The sequence below is a fragment of the Mus caroli genome, chromosome 18 (assembly GCF_900094665.2).
Source record: "Mus caroli chromosome 18, CAROLI_EIJ_v1.1, whole genome shotgun sequence".
Classification (NCBI taxonomy): domain Eukaryota; kingdom Metazoa; phylum Chordata; class Mammalia; order Rodentia; family Muridae; genus Mus; species Mus caroli.
In genome coordinates this window covers 39,941,710-39,956,815 of record NC_034587.1, presented here as the reverse complement: position 1 = coordinate 39,956,815, position 15,106 = coordinate 39,941,710, and the positions used below count along the sequence as shown (strand labels likewise).

General features: G+C 40.8%; 1 protein-coding gene across 8 annotated transcripts in view; it reads left to right on the top strand.

The window, feature by feature from the left end:
• Positions 1 to 15,106, top strand: part of Ppp2r2b (protein phosphatase 2 regulatory subunit Bbeta) — a 404,944-nt gene that overhangs the window by 125,132 nt on the left and 264,706 nt on the right. The window contains exon 1 of one of the 8 annotated variants that reach the window (XM_021150245.2): positions 3,661 to 3,682. The exons of the other annotated variants lie outside the window; for them this stretch is intronic. The gene's annotated coding sequence lies outside the window, so the exon portion shown is untranslated. Of the gene's footprint in view, positions 1 to 3,660; positions 3,683 to 15,106 lie in introns of those variants that run through there. 8 annotated transcript variants of the gene reach the window in all.

The following is a 15,106-nucleotide window of genomic DNA, read 5'->3' as shown; positions in this document are numbered from 1 at the left end:
GAAAGAAAGGAAGAAAGGAAGAAAGAAAGAAAGAAAGAAGAGAAAGAAAAAGAAAGAAAGAAAGAAAGAAAGAAAGAAAGAAAGAAAGAAAGAGAAAGAAAGAAAGAGAAAGAAAGAAAGAAAGAAAGAAAGAAAGAAAGAAAGAAAGAAAGAAAGAAAGAAAGAAAGATGGGGGAAGGAGGGGGAGGGAGGGAGGGAGGAAGGAAGGAAGGAAGGAAGGAAGGAAGGAAGGAAGGAAGGAAGGAAGGAAGGAAAAGGGCAAGGTAGACCAGTAGTCTGCAGCCAGGAAGACCCCAGGGTTAACCAGCCAATTTACCCAAATCCATGAGCTTCATGTTCAGCAAGAGAGAGTATCTCAACTCACACACACACACACACACACACACACACACACGATAGGGAAAAGGGGTGAGAGGAGAGAGAGGAAAGGAGGGACAGACCCTCATTTAGTAAGTGGCCAGTGTCTTCTCAAATGATAAGATAATAGTTAATAGGTCACTTCCTGAGGTATCCATTACTTCCCAGGGAACTTCTTACTCACTTTCTTAGTGTCTTCTAATCACAGGTGCATGGGATGCATCCCCCAGTGTGCTGAAGGAGTCCTGAGTCTGGGGAATGTGACTTTAGTTATTATCTATAAGCAAACCAAGTGTAATATGCTACCTGTTCTACAGCAACCAGTATTGATGAGCCAATAAATACTCCATGGATGTAGATGAGGCTGAAAGGAAATAAGACTTAAGTGGGCAGTGTAGTGGAAGGAGGCATTTGGAGTTCACCATGAGGAAAAACAAGCAGGACACACAGTCAGTACAGAAGGAAATGGCTGCCAATGTGATGTAAAACATGACCTGTCCCTGACAAGGGTGCCCTATCACAAGTAGGGCAGTGAAAATATGACCTTTATCCATCAAATTATTTGTTGTGTACCTACTGATTACATAGGGGTGGTAAACCAAACTCTTACTAAAACCAAATCCTGTCTCTTTGGGAACTTATTGAATGGAAGAGGTAACAACCAATCAGACAAATGATTGCCTAGGTATTATTTATAACTTGAAGAATCCTCATGTAGGCACTAAGGAAATGGGCTTGAAGTATGAGAATAGACCAGAGTTAGCTGGATGAAAGAGGGTTGAGAGCCTTTTAGACAGGGGATGGCAGCCTGTGTAAAGGTTCTGTGGTACACTGGGAGGTATTGACCATTGATACTTTCAAGAAACTAGTGGAACAATGTAATCATAGTATAGAATTTTTTTAAAAGACTACTAGGAAATGTTGGCTGAAAGGTTCATAGGAGGAAAAAACCCTGCTGGGCTTGGGGCACAGTTGATGGCACCATGTTTTATTCTTGAAAAGAAAACATAAGAAACTCCTGCAAGTCACTTACACCAGCACCCCAAAAGTTCAGGGGAAACTGTGAAAGAATGGGGAGAGTATGTAAGTACCAGGAGACAGGAGGAAGGACTACAAAAGGCCATTCCCTCAAGTTGACATATCTATTGCAACCATTAGCTCATGTGATCTATAGTTACCTGCGCTGGGCCCAAACAAGACCTCTATGGGGCTCTGTCCTTCACATCTAAGCTATTAGCTGACCATAGATTCTGGGAGAGGGGGATTAATGTCTTTAACTATATTCCTTCTGTGAGCCTACCAGACAGCAATGAATAGCTCCAAACGCATGGGCACATAGATGGCCTTGATTAATCTTGATGTTTCATAAAATGAGAATGCACAAAAACCTGACAGTGAGAGATAACTGAGAATGGAGGGCCATTAAGGGTTGTAGGGAGGTGAGAGATGTGCGTGGTCGCTAGGCAAAGTATACAATGTAAAGTTGTAAGATAAAAATCCACCAAAAAATGCAAATCAAGAAGGAAACCTCATGTAACACAGTAAAATACACTACTAGTAATAACATTAGTGAGGCGCTACCTCACGCCATGCCTACTACACAGCCATGAAGAAGATTGCTATTACCAGCCTTCTTTTACAATTGAGGAAACAAGTTCTCAGAGATTGGGGCAGGAAGCAGAGTGGAAGGATGCTGCAAGCCAACCATAGAGGTTTAAAAAGGAGATGCTTACATTGGGGTTATACTGGTACTGACTAAGCTTGCACAGCTCTTAATGGTGAGACCCTGATTCCTCTAAAAAAAAAAATCATCACACCCTCCTCTCAGACCCAGGTGAAGAATCCTGTCCTGTGCACCACAATGCTTAAATGATTAAACTAACTTTAGAACCCTTGAGAACAAAACACTCGCAAAGGTCTATCTCTAAAACTTTCTAAGACTCCCAGTGAACACTCTGCTGCCCTCCTCATTACTGGGCTCACACGAACATGAAATTATTTGCAGTGAAAGATTAAACTTTATATTAGACTTCAAACCGTAAATAGCGAAGCGAGGCAGAAATGAATTTGGAAAATGAAAACTGATAAATTATAAGATCCGCAGCATGGACTGGAATATCTTAACAGGCTTCGGGTGATGAGAAAAAAATGAGTCAAATATTTAAAAAGTAAACAGGTTTTTTCCCATTTATTTTAAGCTAACAAAATGAAATTAAATCGGCTAGCAGCAATTAGATAAATGGATGTCAATCAGATATGAAACTGCTAAAGAAATTAGCCATGGGGTAGCCCTTTAATCGGCTCAGGCTTTGTGTGTGTAGGATGGTAGAAATGTGACCTGCTATCAGCCCAGGTATGATTGAATTATTAATAATATTGTACAAGGCCACCTAGAAACCAGAGCTTGGGGACTCTAAATCTATTCTAATTGAAACGGAGAATCAGCAGACTGGAAAAGACCCTGGCTCTTCTCAAGATGTGTCACAGTAGGTGACACGTGAGGCTTGCAACACGGTGGCAGCTGCAAGCTGACCTCTCGGCAAATTTAATCTGCAAATGGGTTCCTGCTTAAGACAGTTAATGCTGTCCATTATTCTGGAGGTTTCTTTCTGTGTTTTGGAAAGCATGGGCAAGAATGTTTCATGCCAGGTTATTATGCAGATCACCCGGGTAACAGGAAGATTATGAATGCAGATAAATCAGATTTTGAAATGAAGGGCTTTCTTGACCCTTTAAGAGGATGGTAATATGTGCATAACGGTTGGGAAATGTTCCCTGGTCTTCAGGACAGGAAAAAAGGTCACACTGTCATTCCTTGAAGTGTACCGAGGTTGGAATTAAAAAAAAAAAATCCAGGAATACTCTTTAAACAAATGAATAGAATTCGAGATCCAGCCGCCTTTGGAAAGTTCCTTGCTCTTTCTCCTGGTTTTAATGTGACGGAATTTTTCAGTCTTGTGGGACCCCAAATAAAAGCACTTACTTACTTCCCTATGTAAATTTCCATTCTGGGGATAGTGAGTGGTCGGAAACAGGAAGGGCCACTCATACTGCTTCTTTTCTAAGTCTACCACTTCCCTCTCTTAACCCTAAGGAAATCTCATTTTTCCCTGGGCATCTGTGTTCTCACTGGGCCCTGCCTCCAGGTACTGTTGAGAATGCTCACACATAAACAGAGAGGTTCCAAGCCCAGGCCCCATACCAAGGGAACCTTGATGAGAATCTTGCACTCCACTCAAATCGGTGTCCTCAGCTACAGTTTGGAAACTGTGCCAGACAGGAAATCAGAAGGCTTTTGCTGTCTCAACAGTTGTTTGTTTATGAGGTAAGGTTTAGCCTCCTTCATCCATATTTACATGTAAACAATTTACCCAAATAGATGTATTTAAAAAAAAACCTAATGATTTACTTCCGTACGTGAGTAGGATTGTTCATGGGATGTGAGGGCATGTTGGATAGTTTCCTGAACTTGGAATCAGAATATACCTTAGAATCAGATTTCTTCATCCCTGGTGGTTCCCTGACTATGCTCCATGCAGGCTACAGGAGTCCACTGGTATTTGATGGTTCCCATTTCCCCAGCGACTGATAATGTCGAACGTATTTTCAAAAACCTGTTTGCCATTTGTATGTCTTTTTGTTCAAGTGTTTTTAGATTATCTTTTAACTCTTGAATCACAAGAGTTTTAAAATAGGTTTGATAAATGTTTAGGTTAAAGATTTTTAATATATTTTTTTCCGAGACCTATATGTCACCCTTTTGTATCTGTGTTTTGGGGTTTTGGGGGGTTTTGTTGTTGGTTTGGTTTGGTTTGGTTTGGTTTTGGGAGGGGAATTGTTGTTGTTACTTGGTTGGTCTGGTTTGGGGAGTTTTGTTTGTTTGATTGCTAATATTATTCTCTCCAGCTGCTACAACCTAGACTTAACATGACCTCTACTACAATAACTTCATTTTGAGATCTGTCACCTTTACACCCACAAATGTATTCCCAGTTGCTTCTGCTTTCCTCTCAAGGATGGATAGGTTTATTAGCCATGTCTCCCATCTCATGCTGAGGGGAGCCAGTCAATATGAACTGTCGTTATGATGACCATTTGGCTGCCATATTGGTTAGACACCAGGTTTCATCAGGAAGCCTATAGTCCCTCCATGATACTCACCAGATCTTGAAGAACTGCATTCTTTCCACTCTTTATCAGGCAGGATTCCCGCAGCCTGTCTGTGACTTCTTCCATTCCTCTGCTGGACCTAAAATTAAGTTTGCACAGCCTTAGCAGAGAGACTCAGTGGGTATGCTCCCTCAAGGCTTCAAAATCCTACATCCTGTCCCTTGGTCAAACTTTGAACTCCTTTCATAATTTTTCTGTGAAGAAGGAGATGAAGAAGGAGGAGGTGGAGGAGGAGGAGGAGGAGGGGAAGGGGAAGAGGGAAGGAAGAGAAGGAAAAGGAGAAGGAGGAGGAGGAGAAAAGGGAGGAGGAGGAGGAGAAGGAGAATGAGGAGGAGGAGGAGGAGGAGAAGGAAGAAGAAGAGGAAGGAGAAGGAGAAGGAGAAGGAGAAGGAGAAGGAGAAGGAGAAGGAGAAGGAGAAGGAGAAGGAGAAGGAGAAGGAGAAGGAGAAGGAGAAGGAGANGGAGAAGGAGAAGGAGAAGGAGAAGGAGAAGGAGAAGGAGAAGGAGAAGGAGAAGGAGAAGGAGAAGGAGAAGGAGAAGGAGAAGGAGAAGGAGGTAGTGGTACTGCTTTGGGATTTTTGGTGATTTTGTTTGTTTGTTTGTTTGTTTGTTTGTTTGTTTGTTTGTTTAATATCTCTAATACCTGGTTTGTCCTGGTATCTGCCTCTGTTCTCAGTTATGAACTGAACTTCCACACTGTGCAGCCTTGAGGAAACTTCAATCACTATATATTCAAGACAGGATTTGAGTAATAAAGCAAAGATCATCTCAGTGTTCTGATTTGTGGAGCCTCTGCGGGATTTTTTAGGAATCCCCGGAAGTACCCTGACCACAGTTGAGAACTATCTCAAGTGGGAAATTTTAAATACATTGGTTTGAGAATAGCAAATTGGGATGTTGTTCCCAGAGCACTGGTGGCTTTCAGCTGGATTTTGGGACAATCTCTTGTTGTGGTTGGGACAATTAGACTGTCAATAACATGAGTAGAATGATCTAGAAAGAGGACAGAGGAAAATAAGCTTCAAAAACAATATTTAAGGAGGCAATGTGTCATCATACACCAAAGGCCAGTCTTCAGGATTTTTGTGACAATTAACTGTGACTATGTAAAGTGCATAGAACAAAGCCTGCAGTCTGGAAAGCTCTGTTTATATGAGAAATACTATAGTAAATGTTGTTAGTAATGGCAGTGGTCTAGTATACTCATTTCTGACACATAATGAGCAGAAATAAAAGCCTGAATCGGGCAGAACAGGAAACACACCTAAGAGTAAACTTGCTGTTTAGATGTAAGGGTGAAGAAATTGTAAAGTACACAGAGTAATACTGTTATTTAACCCCTATGGGGACTCATAAAGTATTTCCACAGCATAGATTCTCAGTGAATGTTTACTGGGAAGGAGGGAGAAAGAAGGCATGGAGGGTTGGGGTGGTAGCATCAGCCTGGCAATGTTGAGATGTCTACAGACTTTGCACATGGTGAGTTCAACTTGCACCCATCTTGAGAATTGAACTCTCCAAAGACTTTCCATCACACCTTGGATTTTGTTCTAGTTTCTTACAACTGACCGTGTTGATCCTCTGTACATTTCCAGTTTCAGCTGGAGTCCTGAACCCTGCAAACTTCCTTCCATTTAGTGATATTTGTACTAGAATTATGCTTTCTTACATCGTTCCTCTCACACCAGCCCCTTGTATACCTGGATTCTCTGTATCATGAAGTGTTACTTTCTGAGAGAACCTGTTCATAAATATTTTATCAAGGTAAATTTCCTTTTCCTTACATTCTTATCTTCCACCAGACTCTGTTCATTGTCTTTTTGACTGTTGAGGTTTGATCTTTTGCTATGTTAAACACTGATTGCTCCCAGAGAAGACACCTAGACTCTGGGGATGCTATGTGACCTTGCCCCCCCCGTCTCCAAGTTATGCCTGATTGGTGAATAAAGATGCCAACAGCCAATAGCTGGGCAGAAGAGACATAGGCAGGGTTTGTGGTTCCTGAGCTTGGGGTCAGAGAACTGTGAAGGAAAAAAAGGAGGACAGAAAAGAAGCAACCATAGGATAAGAACCTTAAAGTAATGGCCATGTGAGTTGACTAATTAGAGTTTAGACTTAAGAACAGCCCAGTTGAAATATAGCAAATTATATAATGGGATTATTGACTAGGAAATAGAGATAATAGCATAGAGGACAAATATCTGTCCAGCTCTTGTGCTGATTAAGACCTATTATAAATATGAAGGTTGTGTGTGTCTTTTATCTGGGAAGAGTGGTCAAAGGCATGGTAGAAAACCCAGATATGGTTAAAATTTTCAACAACACTTGATAGACCAAAGCTTAAGGTCAAGGAATGCACACAATTAGCGTGACACCTAGATCATCAAGTATTTTAGGTATAGTTGGCCTTTATTACCTAGGTGGTCTGTGATCATGGATTCAACCAATTGCAGATGCAAAATGTTCAGGAAGAATTGAGTTTAGACTGATCATGTACAGAATTTTTCTTATCATTACTCCCTAAATAATATAGTATAACAGCTATGTGTATAGCATTTCCATTGCATTAGTTACAAATAACCTATTTATAGTACAATTTAAAGTATATATGTATATATACATATATATATGTGAGTTATATGCAAATGTCTCTATATGTAATGTGTATTATATACAAATGTGTCACTGTACATATGGGACTTGAACATCTATAGATTTTGATATCTGTAGTGCATCCTAGAGCCAGCCCACCTACAGATATTGGTGGATGACTGCATTTGTGTCTTAAGAATCTAAATGGAATTCAGGATATGAGTTAATGTAAAAGAATATCAGGGAGGATGTCATGGGGCCTATACTTCAGCATGAGTTCATTTGAATGATACTTTCAGTCAATGCCAACATGCCAACAATCCACAATGAGAACTTCAAGTTTGTATTTTATTTTCAAAGAGGAATCTATCTCAACGTGTGGAATCTCTTCAACTCTGTTTCCTCATTCTGTCAGCTGAAATGTTCACATTTTAAGAGTTGCCAAGTCAGCAACAATGACATGACAGGATGCTCCTCTAGACATGGCACTGACTCATGCCTTGCCCCCAGAGTCCCTCTTATGGGTATCTTTCCCTGCATCCTCCCTGCGCCTTTTTCATTTCACCAAAGCGACTCTGTCCTTGTTTATTTCAAAGGCCCAAGGACACAGTATGGATGAAGAAGAGCAGATTGGCCTGTTGTACATTTTCTAAGTCAGATGTTTTTTCACCCTAATTCTTTAGGGTTGAGTTAGAAAGAGATCTCGTGAAGCAGGGAACAATACTGCCCTTAATACTATTGTTAAGTAAAGGATTTACAGCAAAGCGCTGCGCAAAGGGGGGGGCAGAGTTCAAGAGCTCTGGATTCTCCAGCCACTCAGTAAGGGAAGTGTTAGTTAGCTTCCTCGGAAAGTGATTTTCTCCTGGGAAGTTGTTGCTTCATTGTTTGTAAGGAATAAGCATGACTAACAAGAAAGTTCCAGTGACAATCTCATGTTGTTGACATAAAAACAATCTCTTGTTTCTTTCAGGAAACTCTTTGGAATTTAAAAAAAATCCTTACTGTAGATAGGCGTGGTGGCACATGTCTTCAATCCCAGCACTTGGGAGGCAGAGGCAGGGATCTCTGTGAGGTTTTGGCCAGCCTAGACTACAGAGCATGTTCCAGGACAGTCAGAACTGTTACACACAGAAACCCTGTCTTGAAAAATCAAAAAATAAATAAATAAAATTAATTAAAATAAGTCAATAATAAAATTTTAAAAATAAAATTAATTAATTTTTTTAAATCCTTAATGATGGGGAAATACACAATGATTATGTAGTCTTAAATCTCTTAAAATACTAAAAGAACAAGTCCTTTCACTCTTGACGAGTCTAATTTTCAGTTAAATGTATGCATGTTATATGTACACATAAATAACACTTCTCTATGGATATCAATACTTCAGAACACCTTTTCAGCCCTTATCCCCACACAGACATAAACACACACAGATAGACAGTAGATAGATAGATTGATAGATAGATAATTATAGAGAGATGATAGACTGATAATATATCTTTAAAAATTACTTGCTTTTCACTCTCATAGATTAGTTACATGGTTTTATTATTTCTGGCATTTTCCCCTTATTTCTCCTACTTTCACATTTTAAATCTTCATTATTATTGTGTTTATACGGACATGGAAGGACATGCGTGCTACCGCACACAGATGGAGGTCAGAAGCCAACGTTGTGGAGTTTGGACTCTCTGCCTTTAGTTGGGTTACCAGGATTAAATTCATGTTACCGGGCTCACACAAGAGGAACTTTAACCACATTTTTTAAACCACTTTTTTCCCTATAGCATTATTATCTATAATGTGTGTGTGTGTGTGTGTGTGTGTGTGTGTGTGTGTGTGTGTGTGTGGTGTGTGTGTGTGTGTGTGTGTGTGTGTGTGTGTGTGTGTGTGTGGTATGTTAGTGTGTGCATGTGTTTGAGTATATACACATAACATGGAAGTTAGAGGATAACTTTGGAGAGGTCCATGCTCTTCTCCTACTGTAGTTTCTGAGACTCAAACTCGAATCTTCCCGTTTGCACAGCAAGTGCCATTACCGCTGAGCCATGTCACTACCACTCATGTAGTTATTTTTAGAACATCCTGTTCTTGATTTTTGTGAGCTTATTGGCTTCTAAACTATTTCTTCATGTACTAATTAAGGGTTGTTATATTACTGATAGGTCTATTTATCCCAGTTTTTTCTTCTGAGTATGGGTTTACACAGTTGAGTAGATGATCTCACGTGGCCTAGTCATATGCAAGAGCACATTCTCATTCTAAGAATGGTTGAATGAACATCAATAGAGCTTATCCACTGGCTGGTTCCATTAAAGAGTGAGCAGGCTTGGAAATGCATTTTGGAAATTCTAATTCTTAACTGCAGAGCGCTTCACTCTGGAGAATCAGTCCCCACCCTCATCAGTGACTTGACCCTCTTTGGATCACTTTAGATTTTATTTAAAAGGAAAACCTTCTGTTATAGCATCCCGGTGTGGAATATAGAGAGCTGAACGCTAAGACACAAAGCAGATAACTAACTTATCTCTCTATGGAAATCACTTAATCATCTCCCCCCATTTCAGCCCTTCTCTCACACCATGTTGGGTACTCCTAAGTACTAAAGCATCGCCAGATCTGGGCAAAGTAAGGGCCTTCACTAGCTCCTCTCTTCACCTGTCCTCATCCAACCTCATTCCTTCTCTCACTGGCATCTGAGATCCACAGTGTGCTTGGGGAGCCTCCTCCCATTCTCTCCTTGTGAATTTAAATCTGCCTTATACCTTTGCCATAATTTTGAAGAGAGTTTGCAGGTACAAAGGTAATAAATATACATGCAGCTCACCTTTTGACATTAATTTTCTTTTTAGTATTATCCAAAAAAAAATCAATGAGCATTAACAATAACCTAAAACAGTAAGCCACACTTTCTTAGTTCATCTGTTTTTATATCCTGGAAATCCTGTTTTAGAATACAAAAGCCTTGGACATGGTGGTGCATGCCTTTAATCTTAGAATTGGGTATCTCTATGACTTTTATAGCAAGTTCTAGGCCACCCAGAGCTACATATCGAGACCCTGTCTCACTTTTAAAAATTCAAAATAAAAATCAGTCTCCTGGGTCTGAAGAGAATGGCTCAGCAGTTAAGGGGCCTTGGCTGCTCTTTCAGGGGACCTGATTCCATTTCTAGTACCCAAATGGCAGCTCACAACTGTCTATAACTGCTATTCTAGGAGATCCAACTCCTTCTTCTGGCCTCAGCAACAGGCACTCACATGGTGGATGAACATACATACAGCCCAAACACCCATACATGTGAAATAAAATCATTTTTAAAAGACTAAAACCATCGCTGTTGATAGTTTGAACCTCTGCTTTTCCCAACTATGTCGTAGATTCCCTTGCTATGTGGTATTAACTCTTTCCATTGCCTCTAAAGCTTGGAACGCTTACTTGCTTATATAATTTTTATTATTGTCCAGAGAAATTGTCTATATTTTCCTTATAATGCATTTTAATTTTTTGTGTATAGTTACTACACATAGTACTTTTTTATATAAAGACATTTCATACAGTTGTACAATACTCAATAAACATATTCCCACTCATAGCCCCTCCCCTGCATGTCCTTTCCCATCCTTTCCCCTGCCATTAGTCTCCTTTCTTTCCCTAGTCATTTTAAGTTTTACTTCACGTCATTCATTCCTACACACACACACACACACACACACACACGTTGATTTGGTTATCCATAGGTGTGTGTGTGAGTGTGTGTGCGTGTGTGTGTGGGGGGGGGGATGATTTAAATATAAGGGAATCATTACTGGAGTAAAGTGAGGTAACGCTGGGTTGAGGTCTCAGATCTGCCTTACTATTCAGGCTATTAAAAAACAATAATTTGGAGATTTGATTGCCTTAGTGATAAGCAGAAATACTTCCCTGGGTGTTAGATGTGAACGATAGCAAAACTGTGCATAAGAAATGAGCACAATGTCGGCCTGCTTGGTGAGCTGCTTGAACTTGATTATGAGGGCAAAGGGTTTTATAACGCCATGGCCTGCTCTCTCTCTCTCTCTCCTCACACACACACACACACATATACACACACACATACACACACACACACACACACACACACACACATATATATATACTAATATGATACTTTGTAGCTAGATCAAATACCATGTGACTCTACAGGCTTTGGAATATCTCTTTGAATATCCTAATGCCTCTACCTTTGTGGCGCCGTCACTATGAAACACTACTCCAAGGCCCCCAGATGGTATTATTTAGCCCCAACTGTCAAACAGTCATGACTTCTTGGGACTGTTTGTTTTCCATTTTAATAATCACCTACTGAAGCAGCACTGACTAAACTGTGACATGACAGACCAATGTGTCCCAATTAGAGCACATTACGGGATGGATGTGTTAGCGCTCCTGTGCTCTCCTGTGGTGGACATTGACTCGGCAGCTACTTATTTGCCTAATGAGGTGGAGTCCAGGAGTCTGGCAGATGGGATTCTTTTGACAACGTTTATTTCAAAGGAGATAAAAGCATATTTCAAGGAGACACAAAATTATGCATACATTGCTAAGTTTGTAGGAATGATTTTTTTTCCTTCAAGCATATTATTTACCAACAAGTTTCAGCCCTTATTTTAATAAACAGCTATCACCTTCTGAGCCCTACATAGAATTTTGGGGTTTTGCCTCCATTGAACAAACTTGCTTATAGCCACTGGGACCTAGTATTAAATAAAAAGCAAGCATGATTCTCTCCTGATCTTACCATGTACAGTCATTCAGTAAGCACTCAACAGACACGGAGGCAGAATTGTACCATGGAGGAAGCAGAGAAAGAGAAGCAGTGTTGACAGAGCCCTGTGGAGAGGCTGGCTTGGTCTGTATCAGTGAAAATCCTGAAAAAGGATGAGTGCTCTGAATTCTAGGGCAGCTTGGAATTATGGGTGAAAGAGCAAAGAAGTCTCCCAAGAGAAAGGAAAAATGCAAAGGCAGTTGGAGCATCCTCATGGTGCTTCAGGGAACAAAGGGGAAAATGTATTTTGAGATAAAACCAAGCAGACAAGATATAAAGCCTTAACTTTCTTCTCCTGCAATACACATGTTGCCCTTTTTAGCCTAACTTTCTTTCATCCACTTATTCATTATTCGATTAATTACAAATGGATTCAAAATGATGCACTGAAACCAATAAGTCTGTGTTGGTTCTGAATCAAGCACAGATCCAACTGAGAGTAAGGCTCAGAACTGATCCTTAAAAAGACTCACTAAGAGACGACACCCAGAGGTATAAGTTCACAGAAGAAGAGTGTCATCCTACATCCGTGTTTTGGAAGTTCAGAGCAGTTGAGATGAAGGGTGGAAGAGAATTTCAAATGTAATAAAATATATATATAAATGCCCAGAGATTCAAAGAACATGTAGCAAGCTGGGAAACTTTCATGGATTCCTCAAGGCTCCCAGCGTAGACTGTGAGATGTTAATGGATGGATATGAGAGTCAAAAAGCACTCACCAGCTCTTGCCCTTCTTACTGATACAGACCAAGCCAGCCTCTCCACAATGCTCTGTCATCGCCCTGTTGCCCTTTCTCTGCTCCCACTATGGTACCAGTCTGTTGAGCTGTATTAAGAGCCCTTGGATTTGCCTTTCTCTGCGTTGTGGGAAGCATTTGGAGGTTGTTGCAGGGTAACTGGAGCACTCAGATGTGCACTCTAGGGGATGATGCTTGAGGATGGAAACTTTGCTCAGGAGGAAGCATGCTGAGAAGTGGCTGTGTCTTGTGCTGAGTTCATGGCTACACGAGTGGACAGTTGTGGACAGACCTTTTCAATGGGAGTTTCTGCATGGGCCTTTGCAACTCTGGATGAGGAAAAAGGGAAATGGTAGAGATGTCCACTGAGCTTCTAGATTGCACAACTAAGGCAAAGTGCACAGCACTCAAGAGATGACAAGAGAGATGAATTACTGGTTCTGCTTTTTCTTCCCAAGTATACTTTAGCTACCCTAAGCCTTTTAAAGGGTTGTCTATACTACAATATATTACTAAGTACCTGTTACCCAAAAACTGTTTCAGAAACATCAGAATTATTTCGCATACAAAATCCCAAAGAAGTAATCAACTATCTGAACCCTAACCCTAACCCTAACCCTAACCCTAACCCTAACCCTAACCCTAACCCTAACCTAGGGTAGAATGCAGTTACTAACAATGTCATGTCTTTACTGATTGTTCAAGGCCTTAAGGGACATATCACCCATCCTTGCATTGATCTTTCAGGCCAGCAACTGGTAGTGTTTTTCTGTAAAACAAAACTATTCTATAGCATGTAAGGATACTGCAAGTTATGGCAGAGTACTCCACCTTATAAAAACCTAAATCGACTTCTTTATGAGTTCTGTCTTTCAAACATAACATTGGACACCTCCCATAAAAGGCTGTATCAAGGCATCATCCTGGTTGTTGTGGTTTGGCTTGGTTTGGCTTGGTTTGGTTTGGTTTGGTTTGGTTTGGTTTGGTTTGGTTTGGTTTGGTTTGGTTTGGTTTGGTTTTTCTCAATTTGACATGCACATGGGTCATCTGAGAAGAAGGAACCTTGACTGGGAAAATGTCTTCACCTGAACTGGCCTGTGTACAAGTCTGTTGAGCTTTTTCTTAATTAATGGTTGATGTAGAAGAACCAAGCCCACTGCTGGTACTACTACCTTTGGGCAGGTGGTCCTGCATCATATAAGAATGCAAACTTAGCAAGACACAGAAAACATGGCACAAAGCAGAAATCTTCCTATGTCCGGGGTCCTGCCTTGAGTTTCTGCCCTGACTTCCCTCAGGGATGGAGCATGACCTGGAAGTGTAAGATGAAAGAAATTATTTTCTCCCCAAGTTGCTTTTGGTCATGTTGTTTTATCACAAGAGAAACCCTAACTGGGATCATGTGGAGACTTTTGTTTTCTTTTGTAGAGTTTGGGAGTATTTTTTCAGATCCTGTACATCTTTGACCGCACACTGATGACACTTTAAAACACACTGATAAATCTGAGTCTTTGGGTTTAGGAAACTGTTACATGCAGTGCTTCAAATTAGAGCTATGGGAATCAGGTCTGTGATTGGGAAGGCCATGCTAAAATTTAGTGAGGAGAACATAAAGACAGAGTTGCAAATCAGAAGATGTTGAATAAGAAGATGAGAAAGCAGATTCATATAGGCCAAAGCTAAATCTGAAATTGAGGTGGTGAGAAATATGTTCACATGCACATTTTTGCATGTGCTGGCCAAGAGCTACTGGGAGGTGTGTGTGTGTGTGTGTGTGTGTGTGTGTGTGTGTGTGTGTGTGCCAAAGGGCATTTAGTAAGTCCTGTTTGAAGCCTGCAGAAGTTATTGAGGATATTTTTGTAGAGAGTTTGGTGCTACTATAGGACATTAGTGGCTTAAGCTCCTTCTTTATTTGTAAAGTCTGATGATCCTCCTGCCAGCTTTTGTGAGAGTTTTCCAATCAGCTGCCCACTGACTTTCAGAGAAAAGAAGCGCATTGCCTGCTATTCAGTGCATGAAGCAGGCTTGACCCTTGCCTCTTGAATTTTGAGTCTGAGCTCCTCATTCTGTCCTGTTTTCTCTAAGCTGGGGCTGAGCTGGGATTTGAAAGACAAGAGATAGGAACGATCCAGACACTGTCATTGTGTGAAAGACGGTAATCTCTCGCTGAGTCCTCCTGTCCTTCAAGGCAAGGCCATCTCCACGGTCTACAGCACATGCAGTAGTACAAGGCCTTCACACAGACATGTCTCATGCTTGGCATCACACTCGGCTATTGCTGTCTTAAAGTCCCTGTTGCTTTGTGAACAAAGAACCCCGTGATTATACTTTACAGTGGGCCTTGAATATTTGTTATATAGCCAGTCTCAGAGCCTAGGCCTGCTATTTTACACATTCATTTTTACCCACTGACACTATCCCTACTTAGGTCAATGCCTCTAA